Consider the following 9,769-nt stretch of genomic DNA (forward strand, 5'->3'; position numbering starts at 1 on the left):
TGTACCCCTGCCACATAATGGAAGCTGCATAGAGCCTATTTTGTTATTTTAGGCCTACTAAGTCTGTCTGCGGTCCCTCCTTCCAATTGTCCTCCACTGAGCACACCAATGCTGCCTGTGTACCCCTGCCACATAATGGAAGCTGCATAGAGCCTATTTTGTTATTTTAGGCCTACTAAGTCTGTCTGCTGTCCCTCCTTCCAATTGTCCTCCACTGAGCACACCAATGCTGCCTGTGTACCCCTGCCACATAATGGAAGCTGCATAGAGCCTATTTTGTTATTTTAGGCTTACTAAGTCTGTCTGCGGTCACTCCTTCCAATTGTCCTCCACTGAGCACACCAATGCTGCCTGTGTACCCCTGCCACATAATGGAAGCTGCATAGAGCCTATTTTGTTATTTTAGGCCTACTAAGTCTGTCTGCGGTCCCTTCTTCAAATTGTCCTCCACTGAGCACACCAATGCTGCCTGTGTACCCCTGCCACATAATGGAAGCTGCATAGAGCCTATTTTGTTATTTTAGGCCTACTAAGTCTGTCTGCGGTCCCTCCTTCCAATTGTCCTCCACTGAGCACACCAATGCTGCCTGTGTACCCCTGCCACATAATGGAAGCTGCATAGAGCCTATTTTGTTATTTTAGGCCTACTAAGTCTGTCTGCGGTCCCTCCTTCAAATTGTCCTCCACTGAGCACACCAATGCTGCCTGTGTACCCCAGCCACATAATGGAAGCTGCATAGAGCCTATTTTGTTATTTTAGGCCTACTAAGTCTGTCTGCGGTCCCTCCTTCCAATTGTCCTCCACTGAGCACACCAATGCTGCCTGTGTACCCCTGCCACATAATGGAAGCTGCATAGAGCCTATTTTGTTATTTTAGGCCTACTAAGTCTGTCTGCGGTCCCTCCTTCCAATTGTCCTCCACTGAGCACACCAATGCTGCCTGTGTACCCTTGCCACATAATGGAAGCTGCATAGAGCCTATTTTGTTATTTTAGACCTACTAAGTCTGTCTGCGGTCCCTCCTTTCAATTGTCCTCCACTCAGCACACCAATGCTGCCTGTGTTTTCCTGCCACATAATGGAAGCTGCATAGAGCCTATTTTGTTATTTTAGGCCTACTAAGTCTGTCTGCGGTCCCTCCTTCCAATTGTCCTCCTCTGAGCACACCAATGCTGCCTGTGTTTTCCTGCCACATAATGGAAGCTGCATAGAGCCTATTTTGTTATTTTAGGCCTACTAAGTCTGTCTGCGGTCCCTCCTTCCAATTGTCCTCCACTGAGCACACCAATGCTGCCTGTGTACCCCTGCCACATAATGGAAGCTGCAGAGAGCCTATTTTGTTATTTTAGGCCTACTAAGTCTGTCTGCGGTCCCTCCTTCCAATAGTCCTCCACTGAGCACACCAATGCTGCCTGTGTACCCCTGCCACATAATGGAAGCTGCAGAGAGCCTATTTTGTTATTTTAGGCCTACTAAGTCTGTCTGCGGTCCCTCCTTCCAATTGTCCTCCACTGAGCACACCAATGCTGCCTGTGTACCCCTGCCACATAATGGAAGCTGCAGAGAGCCTATTTTGTTATTTTAGGCCTACTAAGTCTGTCTGCGGTCCCTCCTTCCAATAGTCCTCCACTGAGCACACCAATGCTGCCTGTGTACCCCTGCCACATAATGGAAGCTGCATAGAGCCTATTTTGTTATTTTAGACCTACTAAGTCTGTCTGCGGTCCCTCCTTCCAATTGTCCTCCACTGAGCACACCAATGCTGCCTGTGTACCCCTGCCACATAATGGAAGCTGCATAGAGCCTATTTTGTTATTTTAGGCCTACTAAGTCTGTCTGCGGTCCCTCCTTCCAATTGTCCTCCTCTGAGCACACCAATGCTGCCTGTGTTTTCCTGCCACATAATGGAAGCTGCATAGAGCCTATTTTGTTATTTTAGGCCTACTAAGTCTGTCTGCGGTCCCTCCTTCCAATTGTCCTCCTCTGAGCACACCAATGCTGCCTGTGTTTTCCTGCCACATAATGGAAGCTGCATAGAGCCTATTTTGTTATTTTAGGCCTACTAAGTCTGTCTGCGGTCCCTCCTTCCAATTGTCCTCCACTGAGCACACCAATGCTGCCTGTGTACCCCTGCCACATAATGGAAGCTGCAGAGAGCCTATTTTGTTATTTTAGGCCTACTAAGTCTGTCTGCGGTCACTCCTTCCAATAGTCCTCCACTGAGCACACCAATGCTGCCTGTGTACCCCTGCCACATAATGGAAGCTGCATAGAGCCTATTTTGTTATTTTAGACCTACTAAGTCTGTCTGCGGTCCCTCCTTCCAATTGTCCTCCACTGAGCACACCAATGCTGCCTGTGTACCCCTGCCACATAATGGAAGCTGCATAGAGCCTATTTTGTTATTTTAGGCCTACTAAGTCTGTCTGCGGTCCCTCCTTCCAATTGTCCTCCACTGAGCACACCAATGCTGCCTGTGTACCCCTGTAGCCTAATTTAAACCGCATCAAGCCTGCTTTATTATTTTATGCCTAGGAAGTCTGTCTGCGGTCCCTCCTTGAAATCGTCCTCCGCTGACCTCAGCAATGCTGCCTGTGTACCCCTGTAGCCTACTTTAAACTGCATAGAGCCTACTTTCTATTGTAGGCCTACTACCTGTGTCTGTCTCGGCCAGTCCACTCCTTGCAGTTGTCCTCCACTGAACAAAGCTATGCCGCCTGTGTACTCCTGTGACCAATTGTGAACTGCATGTATACTACTTACTTTTTTGTGCCTAGTAACTGTGTAAGCCTGTCATAACAGTTGTCCTCCACCACAGAACCCAGCTATGCCACTTGTGTACTCCTTTTACCAATTTTGAACTTAATATAGCCTTCATTTTTATTTTAGGCCTACTTCCTGTGTCAGAGCCACTAATTACACATGCCCTCCTCCGCTGAACCACGCTATGCTGCAAGTGTACTCCACTTACCAATTTAGAACTGTATTTTGCCTAATTACTTATTTAGGCCTACTTATTGTGTCTAAAGAGAAGTCTCGCACTCAACTTAAGTATTTTAGTTTTGCTGAATTTTATTGAGGTAGCACTGGAAACGTTTCAGCCTTTGTCAGGCTTTCATCAGTCACTATGACATTTACAATGAAAAAAATAATGAATATAATACAGTGTAGAAACAAACGTATAAATAAACAAAAGTATATAGAAATATATATAAGATACAATGGGAGCCAAAAAAGTTGCAAAATTGCATAAACAGTCATGATATGGCAGTGAAACCATGTATAACAATCTCGCTCAATATGTAGATTAAATGACAATTGTGGACGAAGCGTATTGTGAAGGAAAAACGTACCGTGCTGTGCCTTTAAGAGTATGTAGATGGTACTCATAAATAGGACGCCAATCAAGCGTGATGCCTAGTATGGCGTGAGAGAAAAATAATAGTTTACAAGTAGTAAAAGGACATGTGTAGCAGAGCTGGGGTAGATGTGATCGTACTCACAGTGGGTAGCTGTCTTGTATAGAGGTGGAGTGGTTAGTTAGTACCACTGAATACAAAGAAGCTATGGGAAATGATATTAACAGAAGAAGGAGGAATATTCAAAATATGGTATTAGGTATGTCCTTCAAAGAAAATATCAGATATATTATCATACCTCAAAAGCTCATGTGTGGGGCTCAGAGATAATCTCCTCTAATGGCCAGCTATGGCTATAGGAACCGGGGCTGAAAAGGAATGTAAGAATGAAGCTCAGTCACGTACCTATAGAGTAGGGGCTGTGGTCCTGAGAACGTGCGGTATATTACCTGGAGGGAAGCCCTACTGCTGCACGAGACTACCTCTCCGACGCGGAGTCCACCGCTCATCTGGGAGGTGCATGTGCACGGTGTTTTTTAAACCCCCATGTCGGCGTTGTAGTAAGACGCCGTAACCAGAAGTGACATGAGCTAACCCGGCCAGGGCGGAAGTATATGGCCGTGCGTGTCACCCGCAGTCTAGCGTACCATCAGGGTAGCGCGGATGTGTATATGAATAAAAGTAGAGTGAAACTAATGAAGACGGATGTAAAACATCGGGTGGGAAATAGCGGGACATATATATCATAGGTACTTGAGACGGAGTCCAGAATATGTGTGTTGTAACTGTGGATGGGTGGAGTGGAGAGGGGAGGAGACCAATGTGAGGATGTGAGGATGTAACGCCCTCAATGCTGTAATGTATGGGGGTAAACTGTAATTCGTATAGAGGGAGATATAGGAGGAGTATATTTAATAGGCATAATATATGTAAGAGTATACATATACTGCAAGGCGCAGTATGTGACAGATAGTCTATATAGTGACACACATACGTGGACTAGGTGGAACATGCCCTTAATACGAGTGCCGATAGTAACAGTGGATCTGAAGGTGCATCCGTGATGAATAGTGGCACGGAGAGATGTGCTCGATCCAGTGGTGGCAAAGATTCATGATGTATCGACCGCCGTTAATACAGACGATTCTAAAAAATAAAGGCACATGTCAGTCCAAATACATAAACCTGTATAGTCAGAAATATCTACATCAAATATACGGTAGCAGTTATATAGATACACAATATCCTTAAATGAATGCGGACAACTCGTATTCTCTGTTGAGTCCTTTTGGTGACAATGTATCCAAAGCATGAATCCAATATGCCTCACATTTCTTGAGCATAAGTATCCTGTTGCCACCCCTACGTTGTATGGGAATATGCTCCAGAACCTGAAACCTCAATTGTGAGATGCTATGTCCTGATGTATGGAAATGGTAGGGTAGTGGTAGTAGCAGGTTTTTGCAGCGGATGGTGGATTTGTGCTTGGACACTCGGTACTTAATTGGTTGTGATGTTTCTCCCACATACAATAGGCCGCAGGGGCACTTGATTACGTAGATCACATATGAAGAGTTACACGTAAAATATCCTCTGATTTTAAATTCCTTGCCCGAGTGTGGGTGTCTGACTACGTTACCTTTCAGGACGTTATTGCACTGAACACAATTTAAGCAAGGAAAAGTGCCATCCTTTGGAGTGCCTAAAAAGCTTTGTCTAGTGAGGATATTTGTGCCGATGTCCGCTTTAACTAGATTATCCCGTAAGCTGGGGGCTCTTTTGAAACATGGGAGGAACGGGTGTTGGAATTCCACAACACTTGGAAAGGCTTTGGAGAGAATGGACCAATGACTCCGTATGGCCCTATGTAGTTTGTACATAAAGGGATTGAATGTGTGTACAAATGGGATGCGTGTGGTGGTGTCTGTTCTTGGTCTGTGGGTAGTGGTCTTGGATGTTTCAAGGAGGGATGGTGGGTAACCCCTCGCTCTGAACTTATGTGTCATCTCTCGTATGCGTTGTTCCCTGGTATCCGTGTTGGAGACAATGCGTTGTACCCTCTGGTACTGGGCCTTCGGTATAGATTTTTTGGTGGATGGAGGATGAAGACTCTGAAAATGTAGTAGACTGTTGCGGTCAGTACTCTTAGAATAAAGATCTGTGCTTAGAAGGCCGCTCGAGTCCTTCACTACCAATGTGTCCAAAAAATTCATTTTCCACAGATCATAACTCATAGTGAAAGTGATACCCGGCCAGGATGTATTCAAGAATAGTAAGAAGGTATGGAGGGATTCTTCAGAGCCACGCCATACGCAGAACACATCATCTATATACCTCCTCCATATGATGACATTATCCCTAAACAAGGGGTTCGGATATATGGTACTTTCCTCAAAATGAATCATGTAAGCGTTTGCGTATGGAGGCACTGCGTGCGATCCCATCGCGGTACCCCGTTTTTGTAGAAAAAAACGTGTCCTCGAATACAAAAAAGTTAAATGTGAGTATGATTTTTAGGAGCTCAATACACAGTGATACTTGTAGCTTTTGAGGTATGATAATATATCTGATATTTTCTATGAAGGACATACCTAATACTATATTTTGAATATTCCTCCTTCTTCTGTTAATATCATTTCCCATAGCTTCTTTGTATTCAGTGGTACTAACTAACCACTCCACCTCTATACAAGACAGCTACCCACTGTGAGTACGATCACATCTACCCCAGCTCTGCTACACATGTCCTTTTACTACTTGTAAACTATTATTTTTCTCTCACGCCATACTAGGCATCACGCTTGATTGGCGTCCTATTTATGAGTACCATCTACATACTCTTAAAGGCACAGCACGGTACGTTTTTCCTTCACAATACGCTTCGTCCACAATTGTCATTTAATCTACATATTGAGCGAGATTGTTATACATGGTTTCACTGCCATATCATGACTGTTTATGCAATTTTGCAACTTTTTTGGCTCCCATTGTATCTTATATATATTTGTATATACTTTTGTTTATTTATACGTTTGTTTCTACACTGTATTATATTCATTACTTTTTTCATTGTAAATGTCGTAGTGACTGATGAAAGCCTGACAAAGGCTGAAACGTTTCCAGTGCTACCTCAATAAAATTCTGCAAAACTAAAATACTTAAGTTGAGTGCGAGACTTCTCTTTAGTTTACTATATGGTTTGGGTACCTAGTCTCTGCACCTGAATATAGCAGTGCACACGGTGTTTATGTTCATACTTATTTTGTCTGTCTCCCATTACAGTTGTCCTCCACTGTACAAAGCTGAGCTTCAATCTTCAGGCTCTCATTAAGTAGCTGTTGTTAAGATAACAGAGCAGTTGGCCTACTATTTCAGTTGGGGCCTACTAACGGTGTCTGCCGCTCCCTGTTGTTGTCCTTCACTGTACAAAGCTGAGCTTCAATCTTCAGGCTCTCATTAAGTAGTTGTTGTTAATATGTGTGGTTGGGGCCTACTAACGTTGTCTGCCGCTCCCTGGTGTTGTCCTCCACTGTACAAAGCTGAGCTTCAATCTTCAGGGTCTCATTAAGTAGTTGTTGTTAAGATAACAGTGCAGTTGGCCTACTATTTCGGTTGGGGCCTACTAACGGTGTCTGCCGCTCCCTGTTGCTGTCCTTCACTGTGCAAAGCTGAGCTTCAATCTTCAGGCTCTCATTAAGTAGTTCTTGTTAATATGTGTTTATGTGTTGTTGGGGCCTACTAACGTTGTCTGCCACTCCCTGTTGTTGTCCTTCACTGTACAAAGCTGAGCTTCAATCTTCAGGCTCTAATTAAGTAGTTGTTGATAATATGTGTGGTTGGGGCCTACTAACGGTGTCTGCCGCTCCCTTGTGTTGTCCTTCACTGTACAAAGCTGAGCTTCAATCTTCAGGCTCTCATTAAGTAGTTGTTGTTAAGATAACAGTGCAGTTGGCCTACTATTTTGTTTGGGGCCTACTAACGGTGCCTGCCGCTCCCTTGTGTTGTCCTTCACTGTACAAAGCTGAGTTTCAATCTTCAGGCTCTCCTTAAGTAGTTGTTGTTAATATGTGTGGTTGGGGCCTACTAACGGTGTCTGCCGCTCCCTGGTGTTGTTCTCCACTGTACAAAGCTGAGCTTCAATCTTCAGGCTCTCATTAGGTAGTTGTTGTTAATATGTGTGGTTGGGGCCTGCTAACGGTGTCTGCCGCTCCAAGGTGTTCTCCAGGTTTACTTGCCTGAGCTTCAATCTTTAGGCTCTCATTAAGTAGTTGTTGTTAATATGTGTGGTTGGGGCCTACTAATGGTGTCTGCCACTCCCTGGTGTTGTTCTCCACTGTACAAAGCTGAGCTTCAATCTTCAGGCTCTCATTAAGTAGTTGTTGTTAATATGTGTGGTTGGGGCCTACTAACGGTGTCTGCCGCTCCCTGGTGTTGTTCTCCACTGTACAAAGCTGAGCTTCAATCTTCAGGCTCTCATTAAGTAGTTATTGTTAAGATAACAGTGCAGTTGACCTACTATTTTGTTTGGGGCCTACTAACGGTGTCTGCCGCTCCAAGGTGTTCTCCAGGTTTACTTGCCTGAGCTTCAATCTTCAGGCTCTCATTAAGTAGTTGTTGTTAATATAACACTGCAGTTGGCCTACTAGTGTGGTTGGGGCCTGCTAACGGTGTCTGCCGCTGCTTTCTGTTCTCCACTGAACAGAGCTGAGCTTCAATCTTCAGGCTCTCATTAAGTTGTTGTTTATATAACACTGCAGTTGGCCTACTATTTTGTTTGGGCCTAGTAACAGTGTCTGCCACACCTTGGTGTTGTCCTGTGTTATTTTCCAGAGCTTCAGTCTTCAGGCTTTCGGGCTAGATTTGTAATATTAAACTGCATTGGGCCTACTAGTGTGGTTGGGCCCTTAAAACGGTGTCTGCCGCTCTTGGGTTTTCTCCTGTTTTGTTTTCCCGAGCTTCAATCTTCAGGCTTTCGGCCTTTATTTGTAATATTAAACTGCATTGGGCCTACTACTGTGGTTGGGCCCTTAAAACGGTGTCCGCCGTTCCTGGGTTTTCTACTCCACTGAACAAACCAATGCCGCCTGGTTAGTCCTGTTACCAATTTTGAACTGCATTTCGCCCACTTTATTATTTGGGCCTATATCTGTGTTTCCTCCTCATCCTGCCCATTGCCCAGCCAGTGCTAGATGAGTCTTGTGGTACACTGACCCAGACCACTACATTCCCCTTGCACGCTACACAGCCACAATCTGACCCTGCTGAAAATCAGGTTCCCCTTCCCGCATACTATACCACCTTACACAGGGACAAAGAGGAAGGTGCAGATGAAAGTGAAGGTTACTTCATCAGGTGGGGGGGCATACTCGTTGGCAATGTCACAGGCACAGGGCCCCTCAGAGTACGCAGAAGTGTCACTGCCGGTGGGAGGCGCCCCCGCCGTGCAAACACACCGCCGTACTTTGAGGGGCCCTGTGCCAGTGCCAATGCGAACGAGTGGGCCCCCCCTGCTTGCTCAGGATCACAGCACTTGCAAAATGGAAATACTTACCTCTCACTGCTCCACCGCCGTGACGTAGTCCACGTTTCCAGGGCCCACTAAAAACTTGAACCAGCCCTACCCCCCACAACTTTAGCCAAATGACCCCCACTTTCCAATGCCCAACTATTATTATAAAGTTAATTAAGATTGACAAGCTTCAGAAACAAGAATGGATGTTTTTGCCATTAAAATGGGCACTGTAGGTGTTTTCCTGGCCCCCACTCACTGCCGACTATGCTTCCCCATTGGCTTGCATTGGGTTTCGTGTTTCGGTCGATCCCCGACTTTTCGCGATAATCGGCCGATTGCACTCGACTCGACTTTTGAGATAGTCGGGTTTCGCAAAACCCGACTCGACCCCAAAAAAGTAAAAGTCGCTCAACCCTAGAGAGTGTAACTCTTGACAGACAGAAAAAGATTCTAGAATGTGAGCATATTTATCTTGTCCACGGAATCACGATAGAGAACAAACAATGTTAATGTGTAGACCGCGTAGCCTAATGGATAAGGCGTCTGACTTCGTATCAGAAGGTTGAGGGTTCGAGTCCCTTAGTGGTCATGGCAATCTTTCTGCACACTTTTCGAAAAATATGTAAATATGCTTAGCGTTTGTTGCGAAAATATAGACAAATAAGATCTGTTATACAGCTGTTAAGCAACCAAACGCCCATAAAAAAAAAAAAATTGAGCGAACAGAAGTAAGATTTGAACCCACACCTTCTGTTGGAGGGTCAGTTCATCCTACTATGGGGGAAGAGTCATACGGGAGCTATCAGGGAACACTATTCTTGGCGCCCACCAACAATCAATAAAACGGACAGAAAAAGATTCTAGAATGGATAAGGCGTCTGACTTCGGATCAGAAGA

At 45.0% G+C, this 9,769-nt stretch overlaps 1 non-coding gene across 1 annotated transcript; it reads left to right on the forward strand.

Moving 5' to 3' along the window:
- The first annotated feature begins 9,388 nt into the window (after positions 1-9,388).
- Positions 9,389-9,461, forward strand: TRNAR-UCG (transfer RNA arginine (anticodon UCG)). Its single transcript has one exon. It is a non-coding gene; the product is annotated as a tRNA-Arg (tRNA).
- The last annotated feature ends 308 nt before the right edge of the window (positions 9,462-9,769 follow it).

This window comes from Ranitomeya variabilis, chromosome 2 (genome assembly GCF_051348905.1).
Source record: "Ranitomeya variabilis isolate aRanVar5 chromosome 2, aRanVar5.hap1, whole genome shotgun sequence".
Taxonomy (NCBI): Eukaryota; Metazoa; Chordata; class Amphibia; order Anura; family Dendrobatidae; genus Ranitomeya; species Ranitomeya variabilis.